Source organism: Triticum dicoccoides, chromosome 3B (genome assembly GCF_002162155.2).
Source record: "Triticum dicoccoides isolate Atlit2015 ecotype Zavitan chromosome 3B, WEW_v2.0, whole genome shotgun sequence".
Lineage (NCBI taxonomy): Eukaryota > Viridiplantae > Streptophyta > Magnoliopsida > Poales > Poaceae > Triticum > Triticum dicoccoides.
The window spans coordinates 640,619,457-640,643,557 of NC_041385.1; positions in this window are offsets into that span (position 1 = coordinate 640,619,457).

Sequence of the window (24,101 nt, forward strand, 5' to 3'; positions counted from 1 at the left end):
CAGCATGTGGCAGCCTGCTGCAGCAGAGATTACCTTTAATGACACCTGATACGTCTTCAACGTATCTATAATTTTTGCTTGTTCCATGCTGTTATATTATCATTCTTGGATGTTTTACAATCATTTTATAGCAACTTTATTTCATTTTTTGGACTAACCTATTGACATAGTGCCCAGTGCCAATTGCAGTTTTTGGCTTGTTTTTTACTTCGCAGAATATCACTTCCAAACGGAGTCCAAACGCAGTGAATTTTTTTGGAGAATTTTTATGGACTAGAAGGAACAACATGGGTCAAAGAAGTACCAGAGGGGTGCCCCGAGGGGGGCACAACCACCTTGGTGGCCTCCTGCACCGCCTCTCCGCTCTATAAATACCCCAATATTTCAGAAGCCCTAGGGGAGTCAACGAAAAACAATTCCAGCCGCCGCAAGTTCTAGAGCCACCAGATCCCATCTAGACACCATCACGGAGGGGTTCATCATCCTCATTGGTGTATCTCCGATGATGCGTGAGTAGTTCATAATAGACCTACGGGTTCGTAGGCAGTAACTAGATGGCTTCCTCTCTCTCTTTTGATTCTCAATACAATGGTCTCTTGGAGATCTATTTGATGTAAATCTTTTTGCACTGTGTTTGTTGGAATCCGATGAACTTTGAGTTTATGATCAGATCTATATCCATGAATATTAATTGAGTCTTCTTTTGATCTCTTATATGCATGATTACTTATAGCCTCGTATTTCTTCTTTGAATCTTTGGTTTAGTTAGGCCAACTAGATCGATTTTTCTTGCCATGGGAAGAGATGCTTTGTGATGGGTTCGATCGTGCGGTGTTCTTTCCCAGTGACAGAAGGGGCAGCAAGACACGCATGTATGTTGCTATTAAGGATAACAAGATGGAAGCTATTCCTACATGAATAGATCTCGTCTACATCATTGTCATCGTTCTTATTGCATTATTCCATTTCTCCATGAACTTAATACACTAGATGTATGCTGGATAGGGTTGATGTGTGGAGTAATAGTAGTAGATGCAGGCAGGAGCCGGTCTACTAATATTGGATGTGATGCCTATATAATGATCATTACCTAGATATCGTCATAATTATTTGATGTTCTATCAATTGCCCAATAGTAATTTGTTTACCCACCGTATGTTATTTTTCTTGAGAGAAGCCACTAGTGGAATCTACGCCCCCGGGTCTATTCTCCATCATATTTGCTTTGAGATCTATTTTTATTCGCTTTTATTTTCAGATCTATATTATCAAAACCCAAAAATACCTTGATGCACTTTTTATTACTTGCTTTATTTCACGTTTTATCGAGATCTATTTATCCAATCTACCACAATTTTTATCCCATCAACTTGAAAATTTCATACGCCCTTACCCGTAAGAGGGATTGACAACCCCTTATAACACTACTACAGGATGCTGCTAATGCGACACTATGATCAGAGACACTTCAAGAAACTGTGTGCGATGCAGTGATCGCAAACGGTGGTGTCAGAGAACTATCAAAAATGTCCAAAACGTTTGCGATGACCGATGCATCAAACACGGTTCAGATTTTAGTTGCGTGTGCGATGCAGGGCATACGGTTGATTCAACAGAACTGTTTGTGATGAGGAAGAACAACAGAAACGGGGCAGCCATACCAATGTGTGTGCGATATATGGCATACAGTTCCCTCCGATGAACTGTGTGCTATTAGAGAATGCAACAGAAACGGTCAGCCAGATCAAGGTGTGTGTGATATACGACATATGGTTCACTCGGACAAACTATTTTCGATTAGGCAAGAGAACAAAATGGTCCATCTTAACAAGATGTGTGTGATATGCGGCATTTGCGATCAGCCCAAAGAACACAAACAATTCGTGTAAACCAGATGTGTGTGATACGCAGCAAATAGCCCACTCGGATGAACTGTTTGGGATCAGATATTATAACACAGACGGTTACTATAGTAAGTTCGTGTGTGATAGTGGGCAGACACGTACACGTACATCCGAGAACAAGGGCCTACGTTTCGGGCTTCCGATGCATGGCATACAGTTGATCCAAAAGAACTGTTTGCAATGAGACAGAACAACAAAAACGGGGCTTTGTGGGCCCAGAACCATCAATAAATTTTGACTTTGTTTCTCCTCACATTGCAGATTACAACGCAATAAGTAATTGCAAATCTGTTCACACAGATCAAACTTATATGTGTTCACACTTAGCACCGGGCTATAAAAGCTACCCACTCGAAAATTACTTCACATTTCCTCTCATCATCACCTACAAAACTGGTCTTTCCTGTCAAGTCATTCCGCCATGACCGGTAGGAGGAGTTTCGGGTGGGCATATAACCAGGCAGCAAAGACCAAGGCCGCTGAAGCACTAGAGAGGTCCCACCATGAAGCGGCAGCGCAACAGAGAGGTCCCACCGCGAAGCCGCAGCCGCAGCCGCAACAGAGATGTCCCGGCGCGCCGCGGAGCCCTCAAACGAGCTCTCACATGCACGCGAGGGCTCTCACAAGCGCACTCACCACGTCGGCGATCGTGACGAGCTGGCATTGCCGAAGTACGCCGGCAACTATGACATTCTCACTGGCCTCATTAAGCAGAAGGAGCTGGTCGACGGCTTGATGAAGTTGCTCGAGATCAGGGATGCCTCGGTTGACAAGGCGACCGGCCTCGTCGAGCAACTCATGGGTGACAATGCGAAGCTCCTCAAGGCGCTCATCGAGAAGGAGGAGGAGGCCACCAGCTAGAAGATGATGCATGAGCAGAGCAGCGCCTCGGGGATGATGCTGACAGCGGTCGTCGAGGAACTAATGGGTGACCCGAGGAAGATCCGGATCGAGCATGAGAAGGAGGTGGAGCAATCCATGGCTGCTTTCAAGCAAAGCCGTGAGGAATTGATGATGGAGCTGGAGGATGCCATCGCCCGACGATCCATCAAAGAGTAGATACAGTAGCGATCTAGATCGTTGTCTACGATTTCCTTCTTCTCTTGCCCCCGTGTCTTCCAAACTTTGCCGCATGTGGCATTTAACATTATCCCGAATATGTAAGACAATTATTATCTGCGCCATTGTAATTTTGTCGCCGTACTATCCATTGCCATTTTATTGTCGTCGTATTATCCTTTGCCCCATGTGGAAATTTAAATTAGGCCGGAATACGAGTTGAAAACACGAACAAAGCAAATGCTTCCATGGGATCACAACCAAACACCCTCCGTTCACCCCTAAAAAAACCTTCGTCCAGGCGCTTTAATTAACCCATTAATGGCGAGTTTTGAGCGAGGCGGGCTGCGACTGGTGCATGGAGGTCAAAAAGCTCGCTTCCCGGTGAGCATGGGCGGCCTTGCTGCTCGCACGTGTCCCGTTGAGCCTGCGAGGTGGATAGGATGCACGCGTCCCGTCGAGCCTGCGCGGCAGACTGCTCGCACGCGTCCCATCGAGCCTGCACGCCGGACTTCTCGCGCTCATCCCGTCTAATCAAACAGCTGCATGCATGCCACTGAGTATGGTTAAATATTGACACGATTCATATGATACAACCGTTTGTGATATTAACATGTCAGCTTATTATTTCAAAAAGGACTTCGTTGGCTACTAATGTGTGCGCCTCTTCTCAAACTGGATGATTTTCTACCACGGCATATATGTGCCATGTCATGAAACCATGCCAAGTTTCATGTTTTTTGGGTGATTTTTTGATTTACTAGGATTTAAAAACCGAGATTCTCAATGTTTCAGGACGATGACAAGTTTGTAATTCATTCCCATTCCTTAAATGAGACCTTAACGTGCACCTAATGACACATGTACGATTTCCCACCCATTTTGTGCTTGTAGTTCAAATTTGAATTATGGACTATATTTAATGCGTAGAAAACTTAATTAGTAATATATACAATGGTGATACGAACCCTAAACATGCACCCCAAGGACACATGTATGTTTTTTCTAGCCATTTTTGTGCATTGGAGCATGTATTTATAGTTCGGACTTGAATTATGGATATTAAATGCCTAGAAAACTCAATCAATAAATAAAAAGGGTCAAATGAACCGTGAATAATTTCAAAGTTCAGCACGAATCTCCCGTTGTTCCGTACGTGTTGTGTGTAGAAAAAAATACGAGGCTAGAAGAGGGAGCGATTATTGTTTGGCCCACAAGGGACACATTTCCCTATCGAAACCACGAGGGTTCTTGCAACAGGCTTCGGTTTGTAAGAGGTTTGTAATAAAGCTTCGCCCAAATTGGCAATGTTTTTACCATGACATATATGTGCCATGACGTGACACCATGCCAGCTTTAATGACTTTCTGGTGAGTTTTGGATTTATAGGGATTTAAAACCGAGATTCCAAATGTTTGAGGACGAGCCAAGACGCTAGTCAGGTTGTAATTTGTTCCTATTCCTTGCATGGGACCTAAACATGCACCCAAGGACACATGCATGTATAATTTTTCTAGCCATTTTGGTGAACTGGAGCATGTATTTGTACTTCAGATTTGAATTATGGACATTAAATGCCTAGAAAACTCAATTAGTGTATAAAAAGGCCAAACGAACCCTGAATAAGTTTAAATTTCAGCATGGATATCATGTCGTTTCATATTGCCCGTAGAAGACAATACAAGGCGAAAAGAGGGAGGGACTACATTTCGCCACAAGGGGAACACGTTTCCCTATGGAACCATCAGGCTTCCTTGAGAGAAGCTCCGGTTTGTAAGAGGTTTGTAATAAAGCTTGGCCCAAATTGGCAATGTTTTTATCACGACATATATGTGCCATGACGTGACACCATGCCACCTTTGATGACTTTCTAGTGAGTTTTGGATTTTATGGGGATTAAAAACCCGAGATTCCAAATGTTTGAGGACGAGCCAGAATGCCGGTATGGTTGTAATTCGTTCACATTCCTGGCATGGGACCTAATTAAACATGCACCCAAGGACACATGCATGTACAATTTTTCTAGCCATTATGGTGAACTTGAGCATGTATTTGTAGTTCAGATTTGAATTATGGACATTAAATGTCTAGGAAATTCAATTACTATATATATAAAAAGGCCAAATGAACCCTGAGTCATCATGGATATCATGTAGTTCCATGTTTCCCATAGAAGAAAATACAAGGCAAAAAGAGGCCGTGATTATGTTTCGACAACAAGGGGAGCACGTTTCCCTACCGGAATCACAAGGCTTCTTGTTGAGAGAAGCTCCGATTTGTAAGAGGTTCGTAATAAAGCTTGGCCCAAATTGGACAATGTTTTTACCACGAAATATATGTGCCATGACGTGACACCATGTCTTCGAAAGAGATTGTCCATTTTGCACACGAAGTGCATCCAGTTTTTGCCTTAACCCTCTCAACTTTTTAGAACATGCTATGCGAGTGAAATGATGATATATAGCATGCCAACTTTCAACCATTTCAGAGTTCATTTGAAGTGCTTTTCAATTTCAGGGTCATTTACAACAACAACAAAGCCTTTAGTCCCAAACAAGTTGGGGTAGGCTAGAGGTGAAACCCATAAGATCTCGCAACCAACTCATGGCTCTGGCACATGGATAGCAAGCTTCCACGCACCCCTGTCCATAGCTAGCTCTTTGTCGATACTCCAATCCTTCAGGTCTCTCTTAATGGACTCCTCCCATGTCAAAATCGGCCGACCCCGCCCTCTCTTGACATTCTCCGCACGCTTTAGCCGTCCTCTATGCACTGGAGCTTCTGGAGGCCTGCACTGAATATGCCCAAACCATCTCAAATGATGTTGGACAAGCTTCTCCTCAATTGGTGCTACCCCAACTCTATCTCGTATATCATCATTCCGGACTCGATCCTTCCTCGTGTGGCCACACATCCATCTCAACATATGCATCTCCGCCACACCTAACTGTTGAACATGTCGCCTTTTAGTCGGCCAACACTCCGCGCCATACAACATTGCGGGTCGAACCGCCGTCCTGTAGAACTTGCCTTTTAGCTTTTGTGGCACTCTCTTGTCACAGAGAATGCCAGAAGCTTGGCGCCACTTCATCCGTCCGGCTTTGATTCGATGGTTCACATCTTCATCAATACCCCCATCCTCCTGCAACATTGACCCCAAATACCGAAAGGTGTCCTTCCAAGGTACCACCTGGCCATCAAGGCTAACCTCCTCCTCCTCACAGCTAGTAGTACTGAAACCGCACATCATGTACTCGGTTTTAGTTCTACTAAGCCTAAACCCTTTCGATTCCAAGGTTTGTCTCCATAACTCTAACTTCCTATTTACCCCCGTCCGACTATCGTCAACTAGCACCACATCATCCGCAAAGAGCATACACCATGGGATATCTCCTTGTATACCCCTTGTGACCTCATCCATCACCAATGCAAAAAGATAAGGGCTCAAAGCTGACCCCCGATGCAGTCCTATCTTAATCGGGAAGTCATCGGTGTCGACATTACTTGTTCGAACACTTGTCACAACATTATTGTACATGTCCTTGATGAGGGTAATGTACTTTGCTGGGACTTTGTGTTTCTCCAAGGCCCACCACATGACATTCCGCGGTATCTTATCATAGGCCTTCTCCAAGTCAATGAACACCATATGCAAGTCCTTCTTATGCTCCCTATATCTCTCCATAAGTTGTCGTACCAAGAAAATGGCTTCCATGGCCGACCTCCCAGGCATGAAACCAAACTGATTTTTGGTCACGCTTGTCATTCTTCTTAAGCGGTGCTCAATGACTCTCTCCCATAGCTTCATTGTATGGCTCATCAGCTTAATTCCACGGTAATTAGTACAACTCTGAACATTCCCCTTGTTCTTGAAGATTGGTACTAATATACTCCGTCTCCATTCTTCTGGCATCTTGTTTGCCCAAAAAATGAGGTTGAAAAGCTTGGTTAGCCATACTATCGCTATGTCCCCGAGACCTTTCCACACCTCAATGGGGATACAATCAGGGCCCATCACCTTGCCTCCTTTCATCCTTTTTAAAGCCTCCTTCACCTCAGACTCCTGGATGCGCCGCACAAAACGCATGCTGGTCTCATCAAAGGAGTCATTCAGTTCAATGGTAGAACTCTCATTCTCCCCATTGAACAGCTTGTCGAAGTACTCCCGCCATCTATGCTTAATCTCTTCGTCCTTCACCAAGAGTTGGCCTGCTCCATCCTTGATGCATTTGACTTGGCCAATATCCCTCGTCTTACTCTCCCGGATCTTAGCCATCTTATAGATGTTCCTTTCACCTTCCTTCGTGCCTAACCGTTGGTAGAGGTCCTCATATGCCCGACCCCTTGCTTCACCAACAGCTCGCTTTGCGGCCTTCTTCGCCATCTTGTACTTCTCTATGTTGTCTGCACTCCTATCCAGGTATAGGCGTCTGAAGCAATCTTTCTTCTCTTTAAGCGCCTTCTGGACATCATCATTCCACCACCAGGTATCCTTATCTTCGCTTCTCCTTCCCCTGGACACTCCAAACTCCTCCGAGGCCACCTTACGAATGCAAGTCGCCATCTTCATCCACACATTGTCCGCATCCCCTCCTTCCTCCCAAGGGCCCTCCTTAAATACCCTCTCCTTGAACACCTAAGCTACCTCCCCCTTGAGCTTCCACCACTTCGTTCTAGCGACCTTGGCACGCTTATCCCGCTGGACACGAATCCGAAAGCGGAAGTCAGCAACCACCAGCTTATGCTGGGGTACAACACTCTCCCCAGGTATCACCTTACAGTCTAGGCACGCACGCCTATCTTCTCTTCTCGAGAGGATGAAATCAATCTGGCTAGAGTGTTGGCCACTACTAAAAGTCACCAGATGTGATTCTCTCTTTCTAAAGAGGGTGTTAGCTACAATCATGTTGTAGGCTAGAGCAAAGCTTAAGACATCTTCTCCTTCTTGATGATGCCATAGCCAAAGCCCCCATGCGCCACTTCAAAACTTGTGTTAGATGTACCCACGTGGCCATTGAGGTCTCCTCCTATGAAGAGCTTCTCACCAATCGGTACACTCCTAACCATGTCTTCCAAGCCTTCCCAGAACTCCCTCTTGGTGTTCTCATTGTGGCCTACTTGCGGGGCATATGCACTGATAACATTGAGAACCAAGTCCTCAGCTACCAGCTTGACCAGGATAATCCGGTCCCCACGTCTCCTGACGTCTACCACTCCATACTTGAGGCTCTTGTTGATCAAGATGCCTACGCCATTTCTGTTTGCAGCCGTCCCCGTGTACCACAGCTTGAAGCCGGTATCCTCCACCTCCTTCACTTTCTGTCCTCTCCATTTGGTTTCTTGGACGCAAAGGATATCAACACCTCTCCTCACTGCTGCATCAACTAGCTCCCGAAGCTACCCTGTCAGAGACCCTATGTTCCAGCTACCTAAGCGAATCCTCCTAGGCTCGGCTAGCTTCCTTACCCTTCGCACTCGTCGAGTCAAATGCGAAGACCCTTGCTCATTTTCCACTACATCCGGGCGCCGATGTAGCGCGCCACTAAGGATGCGACGACCCGATCCTCGCTCACTTGCCACCGTATCCGGATCAAGATACGGTGCGCCACTTGGGGGGTGACGGCCCGGCCCTTGCCCATTTTCCACCACACCCGGGTTCCGATGTGGCGCGTCGCTGAGAGGGTTACGCCCCAACGAAAATCTTTTGGGTTTCATCTCCATAAGAGTGGCTGAGTTTTTACGTCGGCTCGCCAAGCCTATCACAACCCTCCTCCTTTACCCGGGCTTGGGACCGGCTATGTTGAGACAACATAGGCGGAGTTAATTTCAGGGTCATTTAGCTCAAAAAAATCAGTAGATGCATGAAAAATACCAAATGAAGTCAGGAAGGGTTGAAAATTGATGATGTGGCCTTGAATGGTGCATTTTGAACACACAAAAAGTCTGGAGTTCAAATAAGTTCAAAAAAGTGAAATCCCTTTGTAACAAATGAGTTTTCGTTTGAAACCCTGATACTTCGAAATAGATTGTCCATTCTTTACATGAAGTGCATCATGTTTTTCATGACGTGACACCATGCCAACTTTCATGACGTGACACCATGCCAACTTTCATGTATAATTTTTCTAGCCATTTTGGTGAATTGGAGCATGTATTTGAAGTTCAGATTTAAATTATGGACATTAAATGCCTAGGAAACTCAATTAGTGTATAAAAAGGCCAAACGAAAGCCGTGTGCCTACCAAACCATGCCCGATGCAGCCCGCGATCTGAGTCATGCGTTCCGATTGGCCAGAACCCAAACCCCACGGATCATACGTCTGCACCGTTGGATGCTTCCAGATCGAACGGCAACCCTCAGCCCTTTCGACAGCACATGCAGTACATGGGTAAGCACTGTGTGCATGCGTCTTCTAGCTCACGCTTCCTTCTCTTGTATGTTTTCTAAACAGGCTACTGTTCCCGCCACTCCTCTCATCGGTTTCCCGCCTCTTCTCCCATCGGTTTCCCACTACCAGTGTTAGTGCTCATTGAAGGCTAGGCGGCGACACACCAGCCATCGCACACAGTTTCTAAAAGAACAAATGTGTGTTATAGAAGGGAGTAGGTCCCATAGGGTGACCAGCGTGAGCAAAATGGTGCAGGTACTGGCTTAACCGTGTGCGATGCAAGTGCGTTGTAAAATCAGCACGACTGCGCAAGCGCGAGCAAATGGTGTAGGTACTAGTTTAACCATGTGCGATGCAAGTGCGCTGCGAAATCACCACGACTGCACAAAGAGCAAGCAAAATGGTGCATGTACTGGCTTAACCGTGTGCGATGCAAGTGCGCTATGAAATCACCACGTCTGCACGATCTTGGCCACTCCCGCCCCGCATCAATTCCTTTACCCAAATTTTAGTAGCCACTGTACTTCAACTGTCGCCCACACTCCTCCAGCACAGGCCTTATAGTAAAATTGCAGTAGCCGAGGCATTTGAACCGTCGCCCTTCCTCGTCCACCACCATCTTCGCCCACCATTACTAAAAATTTTAGTAGTCGTGGCGTGTCCTCAAACACCACAACCCCCCACCACAGTCCTCCCACCCGCCCCTCTCCCCTGGAACCCTATCTTGCAGCCGCCGCCGGCACCGCCGGTGCCACCGCCAACCCATGCTGGTTTGCCCATTCCTCCTAGCTTAGATAATAAACTTCAGGTTACCCAGCGATTCCCATACCGTTGCCCCACTCCTCTGAGTTTTTATATGAGGCCTGCGGTGTCCCTCCCCGCCAGATCCACATCCCCTGCTCCAGAATGTCACAACCTAAGCTCGACCACGTATCCCGGGGAGCCCGACGAGTGTTCGGCCAAGAAGTGGTTTATCATGGCCTCTCCGGGGGATGTTGGCGAGGTGGCCGCCGTTCACCTCGACCTGTCAATCCCGGAGCAACACGTCACCGTGGAAGCTGGCGAAGACGTTGACTATGTTGCCATGTCGAAGGCTTCATGTCAACAGGCTTGCGTATTACTGTATCTCGGGAAAGCTGGCTACGACATCAAGCTCGTCGACAGCGACGACTTCACACGGGCCATGTCATGGGTTACGTGGTCCATCCCCAACCCCTCTAGTTCAACCGCTGTCGATCTCTTCGACGGCCCTGCCGCTGATCTCCTCCACCAAGCGGTCAAGGATTTGCGATCCTTATACACCATCAAGCCCATTTTGTCATTTCTTAAGGACACGTTCTACGACGGCGGCTTGGAATCCTCAATTGCCAAGTCATATCTCATCGACCACGACCACGAGGAGGGAACCCACAAAGGTTCTTCCACCATCGGTCTGTGCTCTTTCAACTGGAAGGATCCGGTCCATGAAATGTGAGTCAACATCCTATCAGCAAATCTTACCTTTTCTAGCTTGCCAACCCATACCCTTTGTTGTAGTAGCATTTGCCGTGCGGTGCTATAACTGTGCCCTGTTTAATTATTTCAGTTATGCAAAAATGTATTGTTCAATAGAGCTATGTGATGTTTAAGTATGAATTGTCCACTTCCGTTTCACGAATGGCTATATTTGGTTGTTTATAGTGAGTAGATGCCTTGTTTATCTGTGTTAGGTTGTTAGGTTGGTTGCAATGAGCATTTTTCCAGTTATCGAGCTGATGCCTTGTTTATATGTATTTTGTCTTAGTTTGGTTGAAGTGAGCATTTATCCAATTATCAAGCATATGTCTTGTTTATCTGTAATTTGGTTGTTAGGTTGCTTTTTTTAGCATTTGTCCAGTTTTCAAGCATGTGCCTTGTTTATCTATATTTGCTTGTTAGGTTGGTTGCAGTGAGTATTTGTCTAGTTTTCAAGCATATGTCATGTTTATCTATATTTGCTTGTTAGGTTGGTTCCAGTGAGACTCTGTCCAGTTTTCAATGGTTCTATTTGGTTGTTATACTGACCATTTATGCCTTGTTTATTTCAGTCATTCATAATGTGTTGTTCATTATGTGCAAGTTGGAACTGTGCCGCTCGACTACATCAATACCAGCTTGAACGGCTATATTTGGTTCTACTTATGCCTGGTGTAGTTAACAGTTAACACGTGCCCTTTATATCGGTTTTACACATTTATCCAATGATGTTTAAGCATTACCTACGTTCTATTCATTTTCAACAATACCAGTTTGAATTGCAATATTTGATGGTTGTTAAGCCTGCTGTCAGTAACATTGCCTTCCATTTTATATATGCTTTAACAACATGCTAAAATCAACACATTCAAGCTACCATTTGGAGATGATATTGTTTACCTTTGCTATATTTGTTTGATGTTAAGGTTGACATACTTATCATGCCTTTCCACTACTTATGCAGGACAACAACGGGAGTGGCCACCATTTTCCGCCGAGGTTAGCTTCATCCTGGCTTGTACTCCCCCAATGTTCCATAATGTAGTGCATATAGATCCAGGCTTGGACACTTGTTAGATTCTAATATTGACTTGTTGCTTGTAGGTACATATGCCCTTGGCAAGGATCCATGCATCGACCCTTTTTGCATATGGGGCAATGAGATATTCATGAACAAGCATCAAGTGAGGAAACTGATAAGGATTATTAGCAAAAAGATACGAATGGTGGCAAGCAAATCATTTGTTTATGCTCTATCCAACACAACAGTGAGCTGTAGGATGGTAACTACAAACTCTGCAGCTTTCTCTTTTTACTGCCCATAATGAGTTGTTAGACAACAATGTCTGAATCTTTTTCGTTCATAGTGGTTCCCGAAGAAGTTCACTCAAGATTACCTCGCAAACTACATGATTGGTGGACATGCAATGAAGGTTATAATATTTCATCCAGACTACAATGAGCATCGAGAAGTCATAATGAAGACAGTGAAGGATGGACAGGAAACCATCATAGGGATTGGCCTAGAGTTGTGCGTGCATTACACATGGAGGAGGGCACAAGATGGGCATTCAGCTTCAGCTTCTCCAGCAACCAGAATGTCTTTCGCCTCTCTCTTTACAGTCTTTAGTACAACTATGGTCCATCATTCTTTACTTGGTGCTTCTGTAGTTCTTCAATATATGTACCTGTGCATTATGCATTCGTGGTTGAACCTATATTTGTAATAAACCTGGTTGGATATGAAATAAGTGATTGCCTACTTTCAAATTCAAAAAGGTGATTTTTTAATTAGGTATTAATTAGGGATTACACTACACACGCTTTGCAAAAGCGAAACGTCTGTGATAGATGTGGAGATCATACACGTTTCTAGGATCCACTACGTGTGCGATCAATATCCACCGCACATACGATCAGCCAGGAAAAAACGTGTGCGATCAATCTCCACTGCACACACGATCAACCAAGAAAAAACGTGTGCGATTAACAACAGCATCGCACAATTCTTTCTTATTAAATGTTTGCGATAGTCACCTTACCACACACGCTTTGAAATTATTGACTGTTTGTGATGTTGTGTGCATCGCAAACGTTTGGTACTTCTTGGATTAACTGTGTGGGTTGTACATACTAACGGAAACGTATTCCTTGGATGGACTGTGTGGAATGTACATACGAATAGAAATGTTTAGCGGGGGCTGACTGTGTGGGATGTACTTACGACCGAAAATGACTTCGCTTGTATAATTTTTTTAGCACTACTATACGTATAATCGTTTTTCTTGCTCGCCGATCGCACACGACCTCATTTGCCGAGCGTGTGTGCCAGGAGGGCATATCCCCGATAGTTTCTGGGTCGTGTGGGAAGGGCCCCCTATAGCCCACACTCACTTGGCGATGGTTCCAAATGCCGTCATGGAAAGGGGTTTAAAACCGTTTGTATAGCACCGACGCGTACCAGTGTAAGCGCCGGGTTGCAAGTATTTGTTCTTTGTGTGAAGGTACTGTTTACATAGTGTTGCTTGGCTCTCCTACTGGATTGATAACCTTGGTTTCATAACTAAGGGAAATACCTACCGTAGCTATACTGCATCATCCCTTACTTTTTGGGGAAATACCAACGTAGTTCAAGCGACATCAACACCCGTCCCAGAGGCATGTCATGCAAATAAGAGGTAGTTAGGCAAGCGGTGGAGGAACCTTGCCGGGGCTACCTCTCTACGCGACACCTATGATAGCATTTATGGCATTTTGTCTTAACTGCTAGGGTTAGGTATGATAGCGCTGTTGGATATCTAATCAGCGTATAATGACTGTTTTGCCATTGTGGTCGCCCCTTAAGCTATAAAAGGAGGCGCGAGGCAACCTAGCAAAGGATTCGAACCCTTGATCCCCTCACGCTTGTACGTGCGTAGCTGCTCTCCCTGAGGCATCCTTGCCGGGCTTGAGCGCTCTATGTCTTCATCTTCCCACCGATCAATACACCAAAGCAGGAGTATGGTATTACGCTGCTTAGTGGACCGAACCTAGGTAAAAGGAGCTGTGCTCACCACGCTGCCCCTACTGCCTCTGCTATTTGTGCAATGTGATCGTTCCCCTGTTGAACCACAAAGGGGCCTCTTGGTCCCATAGGTGCTTGTGCTCCACCACGACAGTCACTAACACCAAACAACAGGTTTCACCAGCGAAAGGTAGAGAGTACGAAAGGCATTACTGGTGGCATGCAAACCAGATAATAGTGGCACGCATGCCAACAACCTACAAAGCCTAGAAAAGCGAGGAGCAACAGGCGAGGATCCGAACATCAGTTGACGCCATGAGGCTGGACCGGAGAAGAAGCAGAAGATCGCACCCTAGATTTCAACTCCTCCAGTGCGTCACGATCAGCATCCTTAGTCAATGATTTCCACAGCTGCAAGAAGATAATCATTTTGAAAAAGCAATCATCAAGCATGTTCGGGGAAATACATTCAATAGTGAATTTATTTCTAGTAGTCCACAACGCTCAACATAGCACTGAGAAACCCCACCCAAAAAATACGTTTGTTCTGCCCCACAAGGCCCACAGCCAGCGGCCCCAGCTTAGCAAAGGAGGTAGGGGCCCATGAGACCCCCATCCAAGATCTAATACAACAGTAGGCCAACCTTGCTAAGACACACCCGAAAAAGATGTGATTCGAGTCCTCAAGAGCCAAGCAGGGAGTGCAATGGTCCAAGCCGGGGCCATTACGTTTCCGGATTTGGTCGGCCACCGGGATTTTGCCTCTGATGGCTTGCCACATGAAGATCTTGATTTTTGGCGGCACACTAGCAAGCTACACTAGTTTTAATTCTATTGGTGGGGAGACCAGAAATCAACCGCAAGTAGAGGGATTTAACCGAGAATCTACCAAAAGAATTGTGAGGCCAGATGACAGAACCCCCTTCCTCCGAGAGCATCAGGCACTGGTACAACGAGGTGCCATACAAATAGTTTTTAAGCCCTTTTCGCGACGACATTCTGAACCGTCACCTAGTGAGTGACTGCGATAGGGGGATTCTTCCCACATGACCCAGAAACCGTCAGGGGTATGCCCTCCTGGCACACACGCTCGGCAAAATGAGGTCGTGTGCGACCGACGAGCGATCAAATACGGTTATATGTACAATAATGCTCGAAAAATACAATTATACAGGCGAAATCGTTTCCGGTCGTAAGTACATCCCACATAGTCAGTCCCCGCTAAACGTTTCCATTCATATATACATCCCACACAATCGCTCCAAGGAAAACGTTTCCGTTCACAGGTACATCACCACAATTTTCCCTATTAAATTGTTTGTGATAGCGTTGCCATTGCACACGATATTGACAATTTTATTGTTTTCTTATTGAATGCATCACACACGGTGCATAGAAGAAACTATGTGGCAAAGGCTGTCCATCACACACAATTTTTATGTGGTAAACGTTTGCGCAAGGTGGCCTAAAGCAAACAATTTTCAAGAGAATGTCGTGTGTGATTGTTCATTGATCCAACACGGTTTATTCCTAGAAACTGTGTGCGTTGCCTGAGCTCATCGTCCACGGTGTTTTCTCAATAACGGTTTGCTATAAAAAACAATTAGCAGGCTAATTGCCCTATTATTAATAATCAATTTATTAATCTAATTGACATTCATATTAAGCACATAATATATTTCATTTCCATATTAAGGAAGTAGGATTTCATAATTGAAATACATCAGAGTACAACATGATATAGCTTCAATACTCAGCTACCCCTACACAACTACACCAGCACCAAGTTTCACATGCAACATCTATAACCTTTCGAAATTAGCATCATAGACGGTACATATACATATGCATCTCATTTGGAAAACTGCTGAAGCGGGAGACAAATATTGAGCCTTCATTCATGTTGAAGGTCTTTGCAACTTTAGGCTAGTGCCTGTGGATGATTGACCGTCCATCCTTCATCCTCTTCAGGAACACTTCAATATTGAACCGTGGGTGTTGTATGAAAACCTTCCTCGCCTCCTGACCATAGAGATGGTTTGAGAGGTAATCATCAATGAACTGCTTTGGAAATGCCTAAAAACAAGCATGTGCATAAATATCCTCTCTATTGGAAATGGGGCAAAGGAATAAAAAAAGGCAAGGTATAATAGTTAGTACCATCTTGTAGCAAACTGATGTCTTCTTCATTGTGCAGACAAAGATCTTGTTGTTTTTGGTCACTAATTTCTTTATCCTAACCATCTTTCTAAGTTTCTTGACTTGATTGATATTCATGGATAACTTATTTCCCCATATGCAAAAAGGGTCGAACAGTGGGTCAAAACCTCTGACAGCAGGACCTACATGTGCAAGAACAAATTGTTAAAAACCTAAATATTAGAATGGTTCATGAAATTGCACAATAATGTGCTATTAGACAATGGACCATGCACGTGCTAACCTCGATCGTAAACCTTAGTGCTTCCCATTTTTTCCCTGCAACACATATAAGGTAGTTAGTCATCACGTTAAGGAAGGGTTCGCATGCTACTAGTAAAATATGTTGATGAAAAATAAGCACATTGCAGATTCATCAGATTAATTCAAGCCACATGGAAAACCTATTTATCCAAACCAAGCATGATTAAGAACTTGGAAATATAGCAATTGTATTAAGTGCAGCCAAATTCGTTTTATTCCTCACATGCACAACAACACAAAATTCTACCCATGACAATTAGACATCACATTATAGAATTGAACCAAGCAGTTAACTAAACACCACGACAAATGAACCAAACATTAAATGAGCACCACGTTGCACAATATAACATACTCCTAATAGAAGATCAGACAGTTAACCAAACCAAGCATGCTTAACAACTTGGAAGTATAGAAATTGTATTTGTTTCTCAAGTATTTAGTACAGCCAAATTCAATGTATTCCTCACATGGTATACAATAACAGAATGCACCCACAACAATTGAACATCACATTGCAGAATTGAACCAAACAGTTAACTAAACAACACAACAAATGAACCAAATGTTAACTGAGTGATACGTCTCCAACGTATCTATAATTTAAGAAGTATTCATGCTATGTTTACAACAATTTTATATGGTTTTGGTATGATTTGCATGGAACTAACCCAGACTAACGCTGTTTTCAGCAGAACTACCGTGGTGTTGTTTTTTGTGCAGAAATGAAAGTTCTCCAAATGAGCTGAAACTTTTTGATGTTTTTTTTGGAACAAAAGAGACCCCCGAAGCTTCATGGAAGGACCAGAAGGTGAAGGAGTAGGGCACAAGACACTGGGGCATGCCTGGTGGGCCCAGCTTGCCCCGGTGGGTTGTGCTCACCTCGAGGCCCATCTTAGCGTGAAACCAACGCCAAAAAATCCTATAAATAGAGAAACCATCAGACATAACGATAGATCAGAAGCTCCTCCGCCGCAAGCCTTTTTAGCCATGAAAAACCAATCTAGACCCCGTTCCGGCACTCTGCCGGAGGGGGAAATCATCACCAGTGGCCATCTTCATCATCCTGGCGGCCACCATGATGAGGGGGGAGTAGTGCACCCTCGAGGCTGAGGGTTTGTACTAGTAGCTATGTGTTTAATCTCTCTCTCTCTCTCTCTCTCTCTCTCTCTCTCTCGTGTTCTTGAGATGTCACGATCTTGATATATCGCGTGCTTTGTTAATATAGTCGGATCATATGGTGTTTTTCCCTCTATATCTTGTGATGAATTGAGTTTTCCCTTTGAGATCTCATTTTATAGGACTGAATACTTTTATGGATTTGAGAACACTTGATGTATGTCTTCCTATGAATACCCATGGTGACAATGGGGTATCATATTGATTCACTTGATATGTGTATTGGCACTCAACTCCCGGATTCCTGATGTGACATTGGGGTAATCTATGCATATGTGTTGATACACGTTCTCGTCTTTGTTTTCCTGGTAGAAATCTTGGGGCACTCTTTGAGGTTCTTTGTGTTGGATTGAGTATTATGAATCTAAAATTGTTTGATGCATATCACATAATTAACTCACGAACACTCGCGATGACATTGGAGTATCTAGGTGACATTAGAGTTGGTTGATGTGTATCATATGGTGTTATTTTAGTACAAACTCTTGGTTAGATTGATCGGAAATAATAGCTTTGTGTTATTTTAGTACGAACTCTATGGTAGATTGATCGGAAAGAATAACTTTGAGGTGGTTTCATACCCTACAAACAATTTCTTCTTATGTTCTCTGCTAGATAAGAAGTTTGGAGTGATTCTTCATCACACGTTGAGGGATGGTTATATGATCCAATTAGATTAGCATTGTTGAGAGATTGCACTAGCCAAAGTACGGACCCTAGGCCTCATTTTCAAGCATTGCAATACCGTTTGTGCTCACTTTTATCGATTGCTACCTTGCTGTTTTTATTTATTCAGATTATAAAATATATTTCTACCATCCATATTACACTTTTATCACCATATCTTCGCTGAACTAGTGCACCTATACAATTTGCCATTGTATTGGGTGTGTTGGGGACATAAGAGATTTCTTGTATTTGGTTGCAGGGTTGTTTGAGAGAGACCACCTTCATCCTATGCCTCCCATGGATTGATAAACCTTAGGTCATCCACTTGAGGGAAAATTGCTACTGTCCTACAAAACTCTGTGCTTGGAGGCCCAACACGTGTCTACAAGAATAAAGTTGCCTAGTAAACATCAAACTGTTTTTTGGCGCCGTTGCCGGGGAGGTGAGTGCTTGAAGGTATATCTTTAGATCTTGCAATTGAATGTTTTAGTTTCTTGTTTTATCACTAGTTTGGTTTATAAAAAGAAAACTACAAAAAAATCGAATTGAGGTTGCATCATATTATTCATCTTTATAATGTCTTCCATGAAAATGATGGAAAGGAAAATTGTGCTCAATCGGTAGAAGAAGAATTCTATAAAATGTTTGACAAAAAATCTTTGAATGATGAGCATGATTGCAATGTTGTTAATATGAACTCTTTGAATATCCATGATGCTAACGATATGAAAATCCATAAGCTTGGGGATGCTATGTTTGATGAAGATGATATTTCTAGTCCCCGAAGTTTTGTAGATCGCATGCCTCCTATTTATGATGATTATATTGATGAAAGTGGATTTGGAGAGGTCATGACTTTATTTAATGATGAATCCACTATTTTGGAAGAGGTTGCAATTGATTATGACAACAAAGTTCCTATCTATGATGATTATTGTGATGACATGTATGTTATAAAAAATAAAGATATCCATGGAACTTGTCATGATAATTTTAATTTTCAATCTCATTATAGTTATTTTGTTGAGTTTGCTCCCACTACTATGAATGAGGATGTATTTGCTTATGTGGAGAGTAAAAAAATTTCTATGCTTATGTATCATGAAAAGAGTGCTTTATGTGATGGTTATATTGTTGAATTTCTTCATTATGCTACTGAAAATTATTATGATGGAGGAAATTATGCTTGTAGGAATTGCAATAATATCAAGTTTCCTCTCTATGTGTTGAAAATCTTGAAGTTTTGCTTGCTTTGCCTTCCTATGCTAGTTGATTCTTGTTCCCATAAATTGTTTGCTCAAAAAATCCCTATGCATAGGAAGTGGGTTAGGTTTAAATGTGTTTGTCATGTGATTCATGATGCTCTCTTTATATTTCAATTCTTATCTTTTATGTGAGCATCATTGAAATCATCATGCCTAGCTAAAAGGCATTAAAGAAAAGCCCTTGTTGGGAGACAACCCAACACTTTTACCTACTGTTTTTGTGTGTTCTCATGATTAAGCTAATGTAGTAATCATGTTTTATTGCTTTTGTTTCAATAAAATGCCAAGTAAGACCTTTGGGATAGTGTGGATGATAGTTGACTTGAATCTGTGCAAAAACAGAAATATTTGTGCTCAGTCTAGGAGTTTTCAAAATTCACTGGAACGTGCTTTTGATCTGAAATTTTTACAGGTGATAGATATACAAATTCCCTGCACTGTCCCTACTTTTCAGAATTTTTGGAGTAGCAGAAGTATGCTTGTTTTCCAGAACATTACAGATTGTTCTGTTTTTGACAGATTCAGTTTTCAATGCATAGTTTGCTTGTTTCCTAGTTTCTATGGCTTATATTTCTCAACATAAATTGTGGAAATGATAAGGTACAGTAGGCATTGTGTGAGAATCATTATGAATCTTGTCTTTGACAGTACCAAAGTGAATGATTTGCTTTATCATACAAACCTATCTCACGAAGTTCCGTTAAGTTTTGTGTGATTGAAGTTTTCAAGTTTTGGGTGAGATATCGATATGAGGAGAATAAGGAGTGAAAAGTACCTAATCTTGGGGATGCCCAAGGCACCCCAAGTTGATATTCAAGGAAGATCCAAGCAACTAAGCTTGGGGATGCCCCTGAAGGCATCCCCTCTTTCGTCTCCAACAATATCGGTAACCTTACTTGAGGCTATATTTTTATTCGTCACATGATATGAGTTTTGCTTGGAGTGTCATTTTATTTTGTTTTTATTTTCGTGATGCTATCTATAATAATGTTTTCCATCTTTTACTTCAATAAAAATGTCAAGTATAGCCTTTACCATGCTTATTTTGCAAGTATATGAGTTGTTGTTTTAAACCATAAAGTTTATCGCTGTTGCAAAAATTCTCTAGAAAATTCAGAATGTGATAAAATGTTGAAATTTTTTGCACAATAAGATGTGATAAATTTTCCACAGTGTGGTAATTTTTCAGAATTTTTTGAGTCAGGGAAGTATGGATCCTCTTGCATCCTTTACAGACTGTCCTGTTTAGACAGATTGCTGTTATGTTTGGATTGTTTGCATATGTTTGCTTGTTTAATGATTCTATTTGAGGATAGGAGTATTAAATATGCAGAGGCATTTAGTAGGAAATGTTAAATAATAATTTTAGTGATTTGCTATAGTAGAGAATGATAAGGTTTTGCATTGATTTATACTAACTTATCTCACGAGTTCTGTTTGAGTTTTGTGTGGATAGAATTTTTGAGATTTAGGGAAACCGTCATATGAGAGGAATTAAGGAGACACAAAAGCTCAGGATTGGGGACGCCCAAGGCATCCCAAATTAACATTTCAAGAAGTCTCAAGCATCTAAGCTTGGGGATGCCCCGGTAGGCATCCCACCTTTCTTCATCAACAATTATCGGTTAGTATCGGTTGATCCTAAGTTTTTGCTTCTTCACATGATGTGTGCTATTCTTGGAATGTCATTTTGTTTTGTTTTGCTTGCTGTTTTAATAAAATACTTAGATCTGAAAGTTTTTAAATAATAGAGATTCCTCAAATAGTTACCTGTTTACTTAACTACTCACTTGATCTTCACTTATATCTTTTTGCAGTAGTTTGTCTTTTGCTCTAGTGCTTCACTTATATATTTTTGAGAATGATGTGCTTTAATATTTTTGAAGAAATTCTCTCATGCTTCACTTATATGTTTTTGAGAGATGCAGACATTTATGCTCATGTTCTTCACTTAAATTTGTTTGAGCTTATCAAAAGCAACATATAAAAACTTTCATGAAGAACATTGGACAAAATAAACTTGATTCTTTGTAATAGCTTTGAGATATGATGATAGTGATATGTGAGTCATGTTGGTGAGTAATTATGCTTTAGTTAGAATATTGATGTTAAGGTTTGTGATTCCCTATGCAAGCACGAAAGTCAATAGTTATGCAATGGAATTACATCCCACTTGTGGTGCATTATTCGGTGTTAATTATGCTTAATGCTCACTTATGTGATTTTTCGTTTCTTGGTTGGTTGCTTCTCAATATTTTTGCTAGCCGCCATTTGTAGTAAGTAGAAATACTACTTGTGCATCCAAAATCCTTAAACCCTGTTTTGCCATATGAGTCCACCATACCTACCTATATGCGGTATTTCAGTGTCGTTCTAAGCAAATTTGTATGTGCCATCTCTAACTTTCAAAATAATTTCCTTTTTGTGTGCTCGTACCACTCATGAAATGGTAGGGGGTGGCTGATATTTTTCCATGCTAGATGTGTTATTCTCAAGATGAGTGTTTATTCACTTGTCATTGCATGAGAGTACGACAAAGGTAATAGGGATGCCCAGTCCTGAAATAAAAAATGAATTTATTTTATGTTGTCAAATAATAAATTCCTTGGAAAGTGTTGGTATGGATGGTACCCATGGATATGGCTAGCCTTGGAATGTGAAAGAATGGTGGAAAAGGAATAAACTTTATTTTCTGTTTGGGAACCGCATATGATATATCTAGCATGGAAAGTATTGGGAACTACTCGATCGTTTTCGTTGACGGGAAAAGTATGCCTCCCGAAATCTTTTATCTCTCAATTTAAGCCTTGAGCTTTGGCACCTCTACAAATCCCTAATTCCCTCTGTGAGGCTCCTATCTATTTACTTTTTGCAATTTTTATTTTTTATTTGAGTCTCCATCTTCTCTTATAAAGCACCAACTAAGGGGCACTATGATCATACTCGAGAATTGGATGTAGCTAATATGCGAGTGTGTTTCATGAATGGATCAATGATTGAGCATGATGGGGCTGGGAAAGCTTTCTTTAGTGTTGATATTTTGAAAGACATGGTTGCTTGTTTATATGGTTGAGTATTCATGTCCTCATGTCAAATTATAGACTATTGCTTTGAATCTTTCAAGTCGAAATGTCCATGCTACAAAAGAACAGAGTATATGATAAATATGATAGATAGCATTCCACATCAAAAAATTATGTTTTCAATTGCTACTTTAACATGAGAAGTTTTATGAGAAAGATTTGCTATTATGATGCCAGGAAAAGTGATTGAAATTATCATTGATCAAACTTGTGCACTTTGCAAGCATTCACACTTCAAAAATGATTTCTTTTATCATTTACCTACTCGAGGACGAGTAGGAATTAAGCTTGGGGATGCTGATACGTCTCTGATGTCTACTACACAACCTTCTTCTTGTAGACGTTGTTGGGCCTCCAAGTGCACAGGTTTGTAGGACAGTAGCAAATTTCGTGGATGACCTAAGGTTTATCAATCCGTGGGAGGCGTAGGATGAAGATGGTCTCTATCAAGCAACCCTACAACCAAATAACAAAGAGTTCTTGTGTCCCCAACACACCCAATACAATGGTAAATTGTATAGGTGCACTAGTTCGGCGAAGAAATGGTGATACAAGTGCAATATGGATGGTAGATATAGGTTTTTGTAATCTGAAAATATAAAAACAGCAAGGTAACTAATGATAAAAGTGAGCGTAAATGGTATTGCAATGCTAGGAAACAAGGCCTAGGGTTCATACTTTCACTAGTGCAAGTTCTCTCAACAATAATAACATACTTGGATCATATAACTATCCCTTAACATGCAACAAAGAGTCACTCCAAAGTCACTAATAGCAGAGAACAAATGAAGAGATTATTGTAGGGTACAAAACCACCTCAAAGTTATCCTTTCTGATCGATCTACTCAAGAGTCCGTTGTAAAATAACACGAAGCTATTCTTTCTGTTCGATCTATCATAGAGTTCATACTAGAATAACACCTTAAGACACAAATCAACCAAAACCCTAATGTCACCTAGATACTCCAATGTCACCTCAAGTATCCGTGGGCATGATTATACGATATGCATCACACAATCTCAGATTCATCTATTCAACCAACACAAAGTACTTCAAAGAGTGCCCCAAAGTTTCTACCGAAGAGTCAAGACGAAAACCTGTGCCAACCCCTATGCATAAGTTCACAAGGTCACTGAACCCGCAAGTTGATTACCAAAAAGTGCGTCAAGTATATCACGTGAATATCCCATTGTCACCATAGATAAGCACAAGCAAGACATACATCAAGTGTTCTCAAATCCTTAAAGACTCAATCCGATAAGATAACTTCAAAGGGAAAACTCAATCCATTACAAGATAGTAGAGGGGGAGAAACATCATAAGATCCAACTATAATAGCAAAGCTCGCGGTACATCAAGATCGTGCCAAATCAAGAACACGAGAGAGAGAGAGATCAAACACATAGCTACTAGTACATACCCTCAGCCCCAAGGGTGAACTACTCCCTCCTCATCATGGAGAGCACTAGGATGATGAAGATGGCCACCGGTGAGGGATCCTCCCTCCGCCAGGGTGCCAGAACAGGGTCCCGATTGGTTTTTGGTGGCTATAGAGGCTTGCGGCGGCGGAACTCCTGATCTATTGTGCTCC